Source organism: Squalius cephalus, assembly GCF_949319135.1.
Source record: "Squalius cephalus genome assembly, chromosome: 1".
NCBI lineage: Eukaryota > Metazoa > Chordata > Actinopteri > Cypriniformes > Leuciscidae > Squalius > Squalius cephalus.
Window position 1 is genome coordinate 27,087,446 of NC_137122.1, and position 17,057 is coordinate 27,104,502.

The window sequence follows — 17,057 nt, forward strand, 5'->3', positions numbered from 1 at the left end:
GAACACGAGTGAATCTGACCGCAGTAGATGTGAAAGAAATGGATAAAAATTATGTTATTTAAGCCAGCGCAAATACCTGTATTTGCATCCTGTTTTCGGTTGAAGTCCAAAGTAGTCGATTGTCGAGTTCACGCGCATAGGTTTAGTTACCTATGATCACGCGCATGAACTCGACAATCGACTACTTTGACTTCAATCGAAAACAGGATGTAAATACAGGTATTTGCGCTGGCTTAAATAACATAATTTTTATCCATTTCTTTCACATCCACTGCGGTCAGATTCACTTCTTCAGATTCCTTCTGATTGTTCTTCAAGTGGAAGATCAAGTGATTGTACTTCAACGGCTGGATTAGTGTCCAGGTGAGATGGCGATCTGAATGCCTGCCTTGTGGTTCTCCAAGCATGCACATATTTCCTGTGTATCTCTCTCTCTTTTTGATTAAAATTACTGTTGGACAAAAAGTGGAATACCTCTGCACTTCATTCAGCCATTGACTGACGTGGAAAAACCGATGACACTGTCAGGTCGAGATTCCAAAAGTGGCAAAATCAATGATTCCTTCAATCCCTGCTTGAACTGCGTTTCGTCCAAGAACCTCAAAATATCAGAAGGATAAAATAGAATTTTTCCTGCCAAGACATTTTTCCCCCCTTTTTCTAAGCTTAACTATGTTATTTTGTTTCAAAGTATTCTGTACTGTCTAAAATTATTTAATCTGTCACATACAGATTAAATAATTACAGTCTGTTGTTGCTATCTTAAGTATGGAGCTTGGAGAGAGTGTTTCATAAATTTACTCATAAATTACTCCACCGGAGATGCTGGTAAAGGGTTAGAGACACCATTAAGCCCTTTCAGTTGCATACAAGCAATATTCAAAAAAAGAACAAAGCATGTCTGAAATATGAAAATGTCCAGTTAGATGGGACAAATACTTTACACACCCAAATGACCCAATCCTTCATATTTTTTTTTAGTGCTGGAACTTTGGACTTACTGCATGTTGAGGCAGATTGTGAAGAAGCCAAGTCCTGTTGGTTTCTGTTAATACAGGGAGATCCCATGCCAATGCCAAGTCATTTACAGCTGCCCTCTGGTCCTCAGTGAGTCCACAGGATTGGTTATTGGATGCTTCATCTTCAAAAAGCTTTCAAATCAATATGAGACCCATCACAATTACATATCAATTGTATATACCACTTAATACAGAGTAGTCTAAATTATTTTTACAATAATAGCTTTGTTTTGGCTTATATTATGGAATGCAACATATTTGACGTTCTTAGTAGAAGAGACTGGTCAAGCTTTAATTTTAAGGTACATTCATATCTGGTTAACTGTGTTCGAATTATGAACCTTTTAAAACATTTACCCACTTTACAGTGTCCCAGAGTAAGTGATCAATCATCTGATGCCTGATGTTTGGCTAGTTGTGTTTAATATTAGTTTATAAGAAAAAGTCTAGGTTTGATTCCATATGTGGTGCTTACATTTGGAATTTGTTGCAGTTGTAACCAAGTCTAGGGTTCCTACAAATTCCTACAAAAATCCGTACTTTTCCAGACTCAAATTTGCAAACCACTCTGAACATTTTTTAGACCATATTTAACATAAACAGTTCGAATATCATTACTTTCATCATTATATCTGGTATTTAGTACAGTCATCTGTAAATATTTTTATTTTCTTATTTTTTAATTGCTTTTCTGAAACCTAAAATTATATATATATATATATATATTATATATAGTTAATTTCTAAAAATTATTTATTTTTTTATTTTAGAAATCTAAATCGGAGCAATAGTCTGAAAACCAAATTACTCAAATTCCATACTTTTTCAAATTTTGTTTTCCATACTTTTGCATTGGAACCCAGTCATACATCTCATGGTATCAAGAATCTATTGAATTGTCTCGTTAATTTTGTTAGGATAAAATGTGTACTTCGTATAAAATGACATGCAATTCCCACACAGTTCACCTGATATGGATGTACTCTAAAATTAAAGCTGACAATATGCACTTTCACAACTGCATTTAAAAAAAAATACTGGAGTACAGATATGGATTGCATTGCACTTCTTGGAACATACCGGTCTGATGGTCTCCTTGATCTGCCACATCTTCAAGTGTGATGGTGGCTGTCTGGGGTGTTCCACCTACCAGCACATGAAGAACTGCAGGGCTAAGACCTGTCAGACGAGGTCCACCATGCAGAAAAGAATGGCCAATCATTCTCCCTGCCATGATAAACATTTCATTCTGCGCCAGAACTTGTGAGGTGGAAGGGATTAGATGGTCAGACTGGCCCTCAAAGAGTAAAGTGCCGCATGCATTTCCTACAGGGAAATAATCAAACCATAGATTTTTACATTTGAAGTTCACAGTTAGATTTTTTTGACAGTCCCCAGTTTAAAGGTATACAATGAGTGATATAAAGATTCTCTATGTGCAAAAAACAGCATCTGATCTAACATCTTGTCTTTTTTTAACTATTATTACCTGTAAACATAAAAACACACAATGTAAAATTTGCTCTGAGGTGAAATTACACCTGTTTAGTTTGATTAGTTTGGTCATTTGAACCACACCAGAGTTTGTTTAGAAGTGGACTGAGACCCATCTTTTCAGTGGTCTCAATCAGCTTTTTTGATGCGCACCAGGGTTCAGATGGCAGCGTTCACACTTATTCAAATGAACTGCACTAACAGAGCAATTGAACCAAACATGCCAAGTGAGAACACACCCTTAGGGACATGCAAACGAACCAAGACAAGGAAGATGAGACCCTAAAAAGGACAGAATGCTCACTCATATCTGTTTTTCTCGTCATTGTCGCAAGTTTGCCCATCACAGTTCGGTACAGGCATCAGAACCGCGTCTCCATGCAGCAGATCTGTGTTTGTGTGTGTGAGGAATTAATGTTTTTTTTTAATGGGGGGGGGGGGGGGGTATGTTCCAGACCAAACATACCAAGCGAACCTAGTGTGAATACACCCTAAAAGAAACCTTTAAGAACTTAAAGGTACAATATGCAAGAATTTTTGGCCGCTAGAGGGCGCTACATTCCAAACAACAACAGCGGCGTAGCTTGATGACGATGTGAAGGAGCGTGGAATGATGGGAACTGTCGTTTTCAACTCCACCGTGGATGTAACTCAGTCAGACAGGAATCGAAAAATCATGCTCATGGATGAGGCTAAGTTCTATTTTTATAATGACATGCTTTTTGTGGCGAGGGGGGCGTGGTTCAGCGCGGTCTGTAATGAGAGAGAGAAGAGACGAGCGGGACGCAAGTAGGTCAAGTGCAAATGACGAACACCTGTGTCTTATTGCTGTGATCCGCTTGTCGTTGTGCACGACTTTTGTTTGTTTTGCTTTATTTTAATAAAGTACGAGTCCCAGTCACGCCGACCCTGTCTTCTTCCTTCCTGACTCTTGAACCTCATCATACTTTTATTTCATTAAAATGAATTAACCGCAAGAAAAGTAAGGTTTAATACTAAATTGGTTATCATAGATGTTACTGTATGTCGAATTCATTGTTGTGATAATGCGGCGCAGTTTTACGTGTTCTAAACAATTGTTGTAAAAGTACATTCGAACATACCCACATCATTTGCCAAAATACTGATTAATCTTTATGTATAACACATGCTATATTTATTTACATGGCCATAAACACCAGACATGATAAACAATGTCAATAAACTAAACACAAACCTAAAGCAATAATACTTCCCTTACATAAACATAACTATTACCGAATGCTACATTTGGAAAATATAAAATTAAGCATGCTTTGTCGACAGATCCAGCTGCAATCGGTAAAGAATAATTGTGTTCCATAACGACTGCAAGAAACAAGCTAACGTCTGTTGCTTGATAGACGCTACAACTACAACTTCCGCATTTGTCCAGGACTTCACGCAGTACGAGCGGAAACCGAGGGTAAAGCGGATATGACGCAATTGACTGGCGACTCCCAGCTCCCCCCTGCTCTAACGCCCCGTTTCCTTGGTTAAAATCGCAATTTTCTCACGATTTAAAAATAGTTGGAAACATTTGGGATATTGTAAGTAATCAACTTAACAAAATATATAACACTGGCCTTGAGATTATGGGATATTTTAATGCAAAATTCTTACATATTGTACCTTTAATTTAGCTAAATTATTATTTTATTTTTAAGCCAGATTTGTCTAGTAAACTTACCAAAATCAACAGTAAAACCATGTTGTAACTTGTGCATTACCATACTTAAAGTGTCGATTCACACCAACCCCAATAGCCAAATCTCCTGAAAAGACAAGAAATTACAAACACAAAGTCAAAGAAGTGCACTACTATACTGTACAAAAATGTATAGATAATTTTCTCCAATATTCTCCTCCATTATATGAAAATATGAAATTTATGCAGTATATGCTCAAAATTTATTTCAGAATAGGATCTTAAGAAAGGGAAAAAAGCAAGAAAGCAGTGAGTAGACAATCAATGCTCTTATACATGTAATTAAACCAATAAGATGTACATCATATGTACAGCTTACTGTTAAGTTACAGTACCCTGTAATTTAGCTTGGAACGGTCTGGCCCAATCAATGTAGGGAGCCTTGTAGAAGTTGAGGATTGTTCCCTCTTGCTCCTCTACATCTTCTCCGATGTCTAGTTTAATTTTCAGGGTTGGCTCGTCTTCTTTTTTTTGTAGCCACTGTCTTCTGTAGTGGTCTGCTGCCAGTTCTGGACTGACAATGCCTTTCCAAGCTGGAAATGAAAACAGAAGTTTTTTAAAGCCACAGTACAAAGCTGTCTGAATCAACATGGTCTGCAACTCAATTGAGTCAATAGAGTCTGCATGAGATAATGTACTATAAACCATACAGGCTCATACACTTAAATGGTTAGTTCACCCCCCAAAAAATATTTTATGCCATTAATTCCTCTCCCTCATGTCGTTCCAAACTCGTAAACCTTTGTTCATCTTCGGAACACAAATGAAAATATTATTATGAAATCCGAGAGGTTTCTGAACCAGCCGTAGGCAGCAACATCATTGCAACTTTCAAGGCCCAGAAAGTCAATTAATACATGGTTAAAATAGTCATGTGACTCCAGTGGTTCAACCTTAATATTATGAAGCGACGAGAAAACTTTTTGTGGGCAAAAGACAAACAAAAATAACAACTTTATTCAACAATCTCTTCTCTCTTCTCCTAAGCTGTTCACATAGTAAAAACAGTCCTGTGTTCTCTGTCAGAATGCTGGCTCATTATTGGCCAAGCTCCTGCATCAGCATCACACACATGTGTTGTGGTGATCACGTGACCAGCCTCGGCCAATAATGAGCCAGCGTTCTGACGTAGAACCTGAAGCACTGGACTGTGTTTACTAAGTGAAGAGAAGAGATTGTTGAATAAAGTCGTTTTTTTTTTTTTTTTTTGCACACAACATATTCTCATCGCTTTATTACATTAAGGTTGAGCCACTGGAGTCACATGGAGTATATTAACCATGTCTTTACTGCCTTTCTGGGCCTTGAAAGTTTCAATGGCTGGTCCATTATATCTTCATTTGTGTTCTGAAGATGAACAAATGTCTTATGGGTTTGGAATGTCATGAGGGAGAGGAATTAATGACAGAGTTTACATTTTTGGGTGAACTAACCCTTTAACAACACAGTCTGCATGGCTACAGCGGTCTAACTAGTAGCTGACTCTGCATCTGTTTAAGTCAAACACACACGTAACTAATATAACCATATTATTTTTATTGGCCTATTTAGTTTTCTTAATATAAAATATTAAAATATCTATTTTGTAAACTCCTTATAGCCAATGGTTACTACAGACACATGTTTTATTCAATTTTATATTATTTTTTCTGCGGCATTTTATTGAGAACGTCAAGTTTGACAGCATCGATCGTAGCAGCAGCACTGTCACTTCACAGAAAAGTAAAGTATAAAGTTAGTTAAGTTGTAAAGTTATCATCATATGGTGAACACAGTAGATAAGACGTGTTTAGAGGCTTCAATCTTCGTTAAGTTTCGCCTTTCGCGCTCAGGCTCACCTTGTTCGGCTGAGACAGGGACGGGGACGGGGGACGTGGGGGAAGGAGGACGTGGGTGTGCAGCAGCCGCTGAATCTGTGTCTACGAGACATGATAACCCGGAGACAGCAGAGATGTTATTATTGTTGGATGTAAATCATAATTCAGTAATTATTTTACTAAGCTAACGTTAGCTAGATAAAAGCAGGTCATGTAGCAACAAATATAAGTAACTCTGAAAGTTTTGGAATACAGGAATAGGGCAAGCTAACTTTCTTTTTGAAAAACTGTGTGACATACTTTCGACTTCGGCGTTCTCTGTCATCTCTTTCCTTCTTTTCTTTCCGTTTTTGATGCCCTGACTTTTGATGTGACATGCCTGTGTGTGTGTGTGTGTGTCACTGTCTGCGCTGCATCAGAGCCCGTCTACGGAGAGCCTTGGCACTTCCTATTAGCCCCATTGTATCGATCTTGGTTGCAGTTCCATTAGAGTTCCACTGGAGGTGATCGCGAGCGAGTGCAGACTGAATGGGAGTCTATGGGGCTAGACGGCTAAATGTGTCTCTTTCACCTGATTGCCGTTGAGAAATCTCAGATTTTATTGTAGGTTTTGCAAGTTCAACATGGGTTATAGGTCGAAAGTTGAATGAACAAGTACTTATTTCTTTTCGATTTCTTACAGGTTGAGTTGTTGTTGCCCAGAACACGCTAGCATTCTGCTAATGACGTCAGCATTCTGACGTCATTGACATTTTAAAAGACTTTTTAAACCAAATAAGTGACTCTAAAAAATCTAACACCCAGCAATGTGTAATTTCTTTGCATCTCCTTTCGAATACAACATTCAAATTACTAGACAAAAAATTATATCCTGAGAAAAGTGGATTTTGAGTGTTTTTCGCCATAGACCTCCATTCATTCTGCACTCGCCTGCGAGCGCCCCCGCATGGACAGAGACGTGTTACTGCAGCCAGTCCAGAAACCGGAAGTAAGCAGAGAGTGCCAATTCTCTTCCTATTAGACATTCTCTGGCTGCATCATAGCAAGTGCAATTAGCAAGAGACGCTACACTAGCGATTGTAGCTCGGACAGCGCAGGTGAAATGAACCATTGTGAGGGGGAGGGGTGTGACTGAAACAGTTAATACATTATTTGTTTTTTAAATATTAAATCTATGGTCAAAACGGACAAAATACACATTTAGTGCATGAGGGGCCCTAACACATTTAATGTATGTATAAAAAAGAGAAAAGAAATAAGAAAAGAAAAAGGGGGTCTGCTCTTCTGGGCCCTAAATCAGCCTGGGCCCTTAGAATCGTCCTAACCTTCCACCCCTTTACGGCGCCCTTGCTGGTTAATAATAAGTGTAATAATGTGTAATGGCTGGAAGTCAGTTGTAGTTCTTGTGTTTCTCTATTTTCTGTTCGTGTGTTCCTCTTTCCTTCAGTGATTCTGCTTGTTAACAGCAGGTGTTCATCACTAATGCTCAACAATCACTTACATATTCACTTAATTACCTGTGAGGTTGAAAGGGTTAACAGTATAAGATAAAAAGACACACCCACAAAATGTATTTTAACAGTAATAAACTGTAAGTTATAAAACAGGTTTATACTGGCAACACTGTTGCCAGTAATTTACTGTAAAATCTTGTTTTTTGGGTCACCATTGTGCTGAAGAGTAGAGCCTGTGCTTCAGTCCAGGAGAAGATCTACAAACATTGATGATTTGCTGCATGTTGCTTTATTTAACAGGCGGTGACTGTGTAGTTGCTGATCCAGTGGAAATCTTTCATGTTCAATAGTTTTTTAGTCGTCTCGAATGAAAGAAGTTCACAGTAATACTTTGCTCACATTATTTATACATTTTAGTTAATACATTTAAATGACAGTTGGTCAGTTTAAGACAGTTGGCTTCTGCAAGTGTAATTAGTTAAATCGAGTTTTAATTTAGTGCATTTTTACAGTAACATACTGTAGATTACAGTAAAGAACTGTACAATTAACAGTATATTACTGGCAACAGTGTTACCAGTATTTTACTGTAAAAAAAAACCTGGTAAGGTCTAACAGTGCACAAAATGTATTTTTAACAGTAATAAACTGTAAGTTATAAAACAGGTATATACTGGCAACACTGTTGCCAGTAGTTTACTGTAAAATCTTGTTTTTTGGGTCACCATTGTGCTGAAGAGTAGAGCCTGTGCTTCAGTCCAGGAGAAGATCTACAAACGTTGATGATACGCTGCATGTTGCTTTATTTAACAGGCGGTGACTGTGTAGTTGCTGATCCAGTGGAAATCTTTCATGTTCAATAGTTTTTTAGTCGTCTCGAATGAAAGAAGTTCACAGTAATACTTTGCTCACATTATTTATACATTTTAGTTAATACATTTAAATGACAGTTGGTCAGTTTAAGACAGTCGGCTTCTGCAAGTGTAATTAGTTAAATCGAGTTTTAATTTAGTGCATTTTTACAGTAACATACTGTAGATTACAGTAAAGAACTGTACAATTAACAGTATATTACTGGCAACAGTGTTACCAGTATTTTACTGTAAAAAAAAACCTGGTAAGGTCTAACAGTGCACAAAATGTATTTTTAACAGTAATAAACTGTAAGTTATAAAACAGGTATATACTGGCAACACTGTTGCCAGTAGTTTACTGTAAAATCTTGTTTTTTGGGTCACCATTGTGCTGAAGAGTAGAGCCTGTGCTTCAGTCCAGGAGAAGATCTACAAACATTGATGTTACTCTGCATGTTGCTTTATTTAAAAGGCAGTCACTGTGTAGTTGTTGGTCCAGTGGAAATCTCTTTATTTACAAAAGTTTTTTTGTGGTTTCAAATGAAATAAGTTCACAGTAATACTTTGCTCACGTTGTTAATGCATTAAAAATTTTAGTTATAATATTTAAATGACAGTTGGTCAATTTAAGCCAGTCGGTTTCTGCAAGTGAAATTAGCTAACTCGAGTTTTAGTGCATTTTTACAGTAACATACTGTAGATTACAGAAAAGAACTGTATAATTAACAGTAAATTACTGGCAACAGTGTTGCCAGTATTTTACTGTAAAAAAACCTGGTAAGGTCTAACAGTGTGCTTTCGTCGAGTGCCAAAGAGTACGCAGTGAAAACCCAAGCTTTGCCGCGCAATTGATCATAAATGTCACTCGACAACTCGCTAATCCGCTCGGCCACTGTGTTTGCAGATAGAGAGAGATTGTTGACCAAGCCCTTCTTTTCTGGACATAGAATCTCAGCGACTTTTAACATACAATCCTTCATAAACTGCCCTTCAGTGAATGGCTTTCCTGCTTTAGCGATCAATTTACTCACCACATAACTTGCTTCAACTGCAGCATCAGCATCCTTTTTGGCTTTATGGAAAAGGCTTTGCTGGGACGTTAGCTCTCTCTTCAACTTCATGACTGTTTTTTCTCTCGTCTGCCTGGTACTTCTCATACTGTTCTCCATGTTTAGTTGTGTAATGACGCTTGAGATTATACTCCTTTAGGACTGCAACTTTTTCTTTGCATATCAGACAGGTAGCATTTTCATGAAACTCCACAAAAAAATGCTGCAATGTCCATCTTTCTTGAAACTGTCTGTGTTCATCATCCACTTTCCTTTTCGGTTTGGAAAGAGACATATTTTCAATTTCTTTAGCAGCCAAACAAATAAACTCATAGGACCAAAATCAGCTCTCTTATCAAATATGCCGGGTTGGGGTTTGCGCGTGTTTTTTTTTTTATTTTTATTTAATTACGCATTCACGTTCTTTTTTTATTATTTGTTTTATTTTATAGAATTGTGTTCTTGTTTCTATTTAATATGAAGTGGTATTTTAAATTGGCTTGAACCAAAAAAAAAAATTATGTTATATGTTTATGTTTATGTTATATGTCGGATTATGTTATATTTTTTACATCAGTTGCGGGCCGGAGGGAGGGGGAGGGGGGGCCATAAATGGCCTGCGGGCCGGCAGTTTGAGACCCCTGCGTTGGGCTAACATTTGCACGTTTTAATTTGCGGGTGGTTATTAGGCCTACACTGTTAGCAGGGTTCTAAATTAACTTTTTTGATCACCAGCCAATGTGGCTGGTAACTTTCTAAAGTTACCAGCCAATCAGAATATCCACTAGCCAAATTTTTTTTTTTTTTTTTTTTTTTTTGAGTAGGCTATCCTGACAATACATGACGACATTATTGTGATCAAACACTAGCCATTCACGACCCGTCAGCCATTTGGCATTACATTTTCTTTTCTTAGTTTCTCTGTCGATATCCTCATCCCATGCCTCGTTCCTATTCTCGCCCCCAGAAGTCTACCCCAACCACCACCGCATTTCGTTTAATATTAACCTACTTTACTAGCCAACTCCGTTTGTCTTATTTCTTGTGTTTTCTGTGTCCGTTCGTTTCCATGGTTTCTCGCAAACTTTATGCTAAAGAAAAGTCAGAAAAAAGTTTCTGTAATTAACAGAAGAAAGACAATATAAGTTGCACTGTAGTTTCCACAAGTGTAATGGCAGCCGACATTAACAGACGATTTTGCAAAAAATAAACAAAATAAAATAAAAATAAAAATGTTCCGTCCCGCCCCTCCGTGTTCGGCGATCAGGTTTCATTCTCTCGCAGCTAGTAACTTCACGAGCGTGTCTTTTCCGCTCAGCGTGTGCGCCGTTCTCTTCCGTGTGTGTGTGTGTGTGTGTGTGTGTCGGCGCGCTGCGCTCTCTGCTCAATGTTCTGCTCTGTCGTTAACGGGCCAAATGCAGTCGAATCATGTACTGATCGGCGATAACGCACTGGAAAAGCGTGAAATTTAGAGGTGGATAAACGCAATTTAGAGGTGGGTAAACGCTATTTAGAGGTGGGTAAACGCTATTTCCGAATTTTTGGAATGCCTCATGCATCACCGGCCAAACTGGCTAGTAAGTTTTTATTAACACCCGCCAAAATGAATTTTAACCCGCATTTGGCGGGTTGGCGGGTGTTAATTTAGAACCCTGACTGTTAGACCTTACCAGGTTTTTTTTACAGTAAAATACTGGCAACACTGTTGCCAGTAATATACTGTTAATTGTACAGTTCTTTACTGTAATCTACAGTATGTTACTGTAAAAATGCACTAAATTAAAACTCAAGTTAACTAATTTCACTTGCAGAAACCGACTGCCTTAAACTGACCAACTGTCATTTAAATGTATTAACTAAAATGTATAATTCATAAATAATGTGAGCAAAGTATTACTGTGAACTTACTTCATTTGAGATCACTAAAAAACTATTGTACATTAAACTATTTCCCCTGGACCAGCAACTACACAATCACCGCCTGTTATATAGCAACATGCAGCAAATCATCAATGTTTGTAGATCTTCTGCTGGACTGAAGCACAGGCTCTACTCTTCAGCACAATGGTGACCCCCAAAAAATAATTTTACAGTAAACTACTGGCAACAGTGTTGCCAGTATAAACCTGTTTTATAACTTATTACTGTTAAAATACATTCAGTGGGTGTGTCTTTTTATCTTACACTGTTAACCCTTTCAACCCCACAGGGAAATCCACACTACAAAGAGTAAAAAGTAACATTGACAGTATTGCAGTGAGATAATCAAGTGAATATGTTGAATAATAAGTGAATACGTGAAATAAGTGAATGAGAAGAACTACAACTGACTTCCAGCCATTACAAATGTTATGTTGAATATGATAACAAAATCATCAGCCTGTTTATTCATTAAATCTCATTCCATTTTTAATTCTGTATCAAATGTGTTACATTACCACCACTGTGAAACTACAGAAATAAGTTACGATGATGATTTTTTTTTTTTTTTTTTTTTTAACACATCATGCACAACTTAAAAAAGGAACAGAGCTACAATGTCTTGCAGAAACCCTGAGATATCAAAAAATCTGCATATGTCTCTCATCAATGGTGGCAATAATTTATTTTTATTTATTTATTCATGCAGCAGTGCATGCTGGGAGTTTTATACTCTCCTGGAACCCAGCATGCATTGCGACATGAGACTTTTGATTGTCACCATTATTGCGATTCATGTGCTGATTGTTTATGTGTTTATGTGTGTGTGTGTGTGTGTGTGTGTAAGTCTAGCAGGAGTTCAAAATATTTTAAAGCATATGATTTCAATATTCTTCAGAATAACTAATTACAGAAACCTTTTTATTGTATGTTGTAGATTAAGAGGTATATGATATGAAATACCCACAAATTCAAAGCTTATACACTAGTTAAGATCAGATAATAAGACATGTCCAGTAGAGCCCGACCGATATGGATTTTTGGGCGCCGATGCCGATACCGATAAAAAAAAGCCAGATACCGATATATCGGCCGATATTATTTATGTGTATATTATAATACAGTAGCAATATTATTTATGTGTATTATAGTACAGTAAGTTTGGACACACTTTACAATTGGTGTGTACAAACTTTTGATGGGTACTAGAGCCCGACCGATAAAGGATTTTGAAGGCCGATACCGGTACAAATATTTGTTGGTTTTAAAATCCGATATTCCGATATATCGGACGATATTTTTTTATTTTTTTTTCAGAAACGCGCAACAAAACATTAACAAATTTCCCTAAAATTAGTTATTTGTAGTTATTTATGAGTTTTAACTAAAATAATATGATAATGCATTTTAAAAAGAAACTTGTTTCTTTTATTGTCACAACAGAACAGAAGAACATCAAAATATATTAAAGTTCTGATAAATAAAATGTATAAAAATACAAACTTAAGATTTTTTTTTAAGACTAAACGTTTAGTCCTTTGAACAAAAACAACAATTTCACATTAAAATTGACAACAAATTCAAATAGTCATAATTTACTCTCTAAGTTATTTGGATGAATGTGGGTAACCAAACAGTTGATGTACCCCAGTGTAACAACAATGAGAAGGAACCAACCACCGACTCATCTTCTTTTTGAATATTAATTCAAATTCTCTGCTTCTCGATGAATGAGGGGGGGGGGGGGGGAAAGACTTGTTCAGAACGTCTCATGATCCTCATCCATCTTGTCATCGGGGCCAGGCGCCAACCAGTCGGGCTGTTTAAAACTGACCCCCAGCACTAACGAAATAACTGGTCAATACTATCTTTGTTGCCGAAATTACTGATTGGTTAAGAGAAAGACAGAGACCAAGGTCTCACAAGAGTCCTCACGAACCAGAGCCATAAATCATCCAGTCTCCAGAAAGTCTGCTTACCAAAGACATTTTTATTGGTTAACTTAAGGAAAAACTGGTCAACGTTTGATAGTTTTGCAAGACGGATCAGTTCAGAAAATGGTACTGCTGACCCCTGCGGCCAACGGACCCCATCTTGGTCCCATGAGAGATGAACAAAACCTCTCTTCAGCAAGAACTATCCATGACCTCAGATTGGAATGTCTAAACTTTGCACACCAAAAAGACTTTACCTATCAAGATCCATAAAACTCATTCAAGAACAATTTTCAACGGACTTAAAAACATCATACATCATTCTATGTGTTTCTACGATATATATGTGTCCGTTTAATATGCTTTGATCCCATATAATTCATGTAATTGTTATAATTATAATTATTAGACGTGTGAATGTGTGAAGTGTGTACTGTTTCATATCAATGCTATCTTACGAACACAAATAGCAAGATGACGGGAATTAAATCTGTTTAAAAATGTTCATATTCTGATAATTAGAAATCATGCCTAAACTGCATCTGGTCTTTTAGTTTCATTAGAGAAACCCCTCAGGGAATACATGATTTATGACTTTGAAAACAAAGAACAGTGTCTAATTGGTCCGCTCTCTTCAGAAGGGGGGGGGGGGGGACAAATTTTAGTTTAAAACCTTAGACCCAAAAACAACTCTGGGCTCTCTCTCCAAGTTCGCTCTCGGGAGTCCAAAAGTTAGTTCGTTCAAAATGTTCTGATACAGAAGAGCTCTCAACGAGTGCAGAACAAAGACGGAGACGGCAGACGATGGTTTTAGTAACCATGTAACGTTAACAGACGAGCAGATCAACCCAAATTAAGATCAGATATGGGTTAGATTCAATTTCCAGTCATCTAGCTCCTTTCCGTATCTCATTTTCTTTCTTTCTTTTGTGTTATTTTTCTTTTCCGATTGAAAGTCTCGGTTTTAAGTTAAGTTTTGCTGCAAAGTTTCGTTCCACGATTCACGGCTGCAACCCACGCTTTCAACTTCAAAGACGCATCAACCATCCGCGACCGCCAGCCACACGTGACTGGTCCTCGCCCCATCTCCAGGCACAAGGAGACCACAGCCGACGAACGAACCAGGGGAAACCCTCTGTTACGCAACGAAGGGAATTCCCAAAAAGGAACGCCAAGACAAGCAAGTACCTCCAGACTAAAAGCTGCACTGGTGTATTTACATAAATTTAATAACCTGTCTAAGAAACGATAGAAGGGTTAAATTAATGATTGATGGTTCGTTCCAGGTCATGTCTAAGTGCATATGGAATCGTGAGATTTCATCCTTTCACTCTTAAACCCACTCTTTCCTCACTCTCTTCCTTTCTGCAACTCGTATGTGTGTGTGTGTGTGTGTGTGTGTGTGTGTGTTTGTGTTAGAGATTAGCTGTATGTGTTAGTATATAATCAATAAAGTATTGTTTGTATTTGAAAAGAGATTACTTGTGTATGTGCTTATCAGATTTATTGTCTTGAACTTCGATCAAAAGTTACCTATGCTTTTACCCTATTTCTTAATTTACTGTAAGGGGGTTATTCTTTCTTGGCCAGGAAGATATTATATTTCCTAGAGTTAATAATTGTTTATGCCTTCTGTTCATTGGATGAACTGATAAATGATCATATTATTGATTCTGTTACAGTAAATTTTGAAAATAATTAAATTATTAATTATTGATCATAATTCGTTATGAATAATAATTAATTATATTTATACGTGGGCGTATAAACGCTACATTATTTATGGTGGAGAGAATGCGGGAAGTTTAACCTAAATTGTAAGCATATACGAAGTAATTTATATTTTCATTTTCATGCGGATGAGAGATCCGAACCTCTGAGAGTCTGTGTATGACGTATGCAGCGCGCGCCGCGCGCTCCGTTTGAATGGATGTCTGCTGCTTGAGCTGTTACTCTAGCCTAGTCTGCCTCCCTTCCCGTGTTATTTTATTTTAAACTGCAGTAATATAACCTAAGATATAAAATCTCACACAATGATAAGGTAAGGATTGAGCGTGTCCCTCAATCTCTGAAATACTTTGATTATAGCTTACTGACGTCTGCGTGTTCCAGCGTCTTTCAAAGCTGTAACTTATGTGTGTTTGTATCAGTCAGAGAGCTGAATGAAATTAAAACTGCAGTAATTAAAATAACCATGTAAAGGACGGACGAGCGTGTCCCTCGTCTAACGTGAACGTTAGTCCTTATTTATCTGATCGTCACTCAGTGCGTGTTCCACTGGGACGAATATTCTCCTCACAGATTAGTCTTTATTTATCAGGTTGTCCGTGCGTGTCCCACGGCAATTCCCGTGATAAACTATAAGCTTATCTGTGTCTGTTCAATTAATTCTCGTGTAAACACTGCGTATGTCCGAGTGTAGTTGAATAGGAATTATTTAAAGTTGTATTCAAGTAAAGCTTGACGTTGAAACTCAACCAACAGTTAAAAACCCTGTTGTCTTCGTGTGCCCAGATAAAATTGCACAGAGACGATCTACAGAGATCGCTATAATTGTTCCATCTATTACAGCACAAAGCTGCCCTTTAAAGTTAATCTCACTCCTAACAAACTGAGTGAAGCCCCACGTCGTAAAAACAGCTACGAGTGGTGTCCCATTTGTACAGTTTGAAATGCGCCGTCATTTCACATAATATTATCAACTGTACGTGCATATTTCTTTGAACATTGTTGAAATGCGCCGACATTTCATGTAACATGCATTACTGTTTACAAACTGCAATTCACTTTTTGCCCACTAGAGTTTGTTTTGTCGCCATAGTTACAATCGTGACACGGTTAACCAACGCTTAACCAACGCTTCCGGGTGAACTCTGACCAACGCCACAGTGTAAACAAACTGAAACAAAACCCATTTGTGGCTAAGCTAAGCTAAGCTAAAGCTAAGCTAAGCTAAGTAGTTGTTTACATTGAGGCCTAACCTATATGCTAAAGCCTTAAGCATTATCTACGTTTGTCATTAGTATTAACATCAGTGGTTAAATACCGTGTCTGTTTGAACAACGTTAAAGTGATTTAACCATTTAAACACCTGTTACACCTGTTGGGTTTTTCTTCTTTCCTATTTTACCTGTCTCATACTTTACCCATATTTTTCTGTGAAAAGGAAATTTCGGTTCACAATTATTAATTTCATTTACCTGCATTTTACTTGAAAAGAAAATACTGGTTTATGATTATTAATTGCCAAATTCTAATTTGATTTAAAAAAGGGAAATATTAAATCAATATTTAAGTTTTATTTTTCTAAACAGGTAATTTCTAATGATTTCTAGATTTATTTTTAATAAATCTAATTTCATAATTTTCATAATTTCTAAATTTCTCTTTTGATTCCTAGCTTGGGAGTGAAACACCTGAGCCTCAATAGGAGACATTGGCATCTCACTACAAGTTTCAAATAAATCAGAGATAAACCTCTCTTACAAAGTTTTATTTGTGAATGTTTAGTTGTTGGCAACTATCAATTCTAAACTCGTAGGTTGACAAAGGCTCCAGAGCCATTTGTGGATCCAATCTCCTTCCCTCCTTTCCTTCCTACATCCTTCCTGTTTTGTCCTGCGTTCCCATCCTTCACATTTGTGGGAAACAAATCTGGAAGAACCATCAATCGAGTCTAAAGAAAGAGAAAGATAATTTTTCCAAAAGAAAACAATTATTAGGTATTTGATTTGTAATCAAACCCTCTCTTGTTCTCCATACTCTCTCTGTCTTTGTAAACACAATTTAC

The 17,057-nt window shown here is 37.2% G+C and overlaps 1 long non-coding RNA gene across 1 annotated transcript; it reads right to left on the reverse strand.

The window, feature by feature from the left end:
• Positions 1-581: 581 nt before the first annotated feature.
• LOC307158232 lies at positions 582-4,767 on the reverse strand. Its single transcript, XR_013821203.1, has 5 exons — positions 4,575-4,767; positions 4,222-4,306; positions 2,100-2,345; positions 1,002-1,151; positions 582-599 (listed from the first exon to the last, which is right to left on the reverse strand). It is a non-coding gene; the product is annotated as an uncharacterized lncRNA (long non-coding RNA).
• Positions 4,768-17,057: the final 12,290 nt, after the last annotated feature.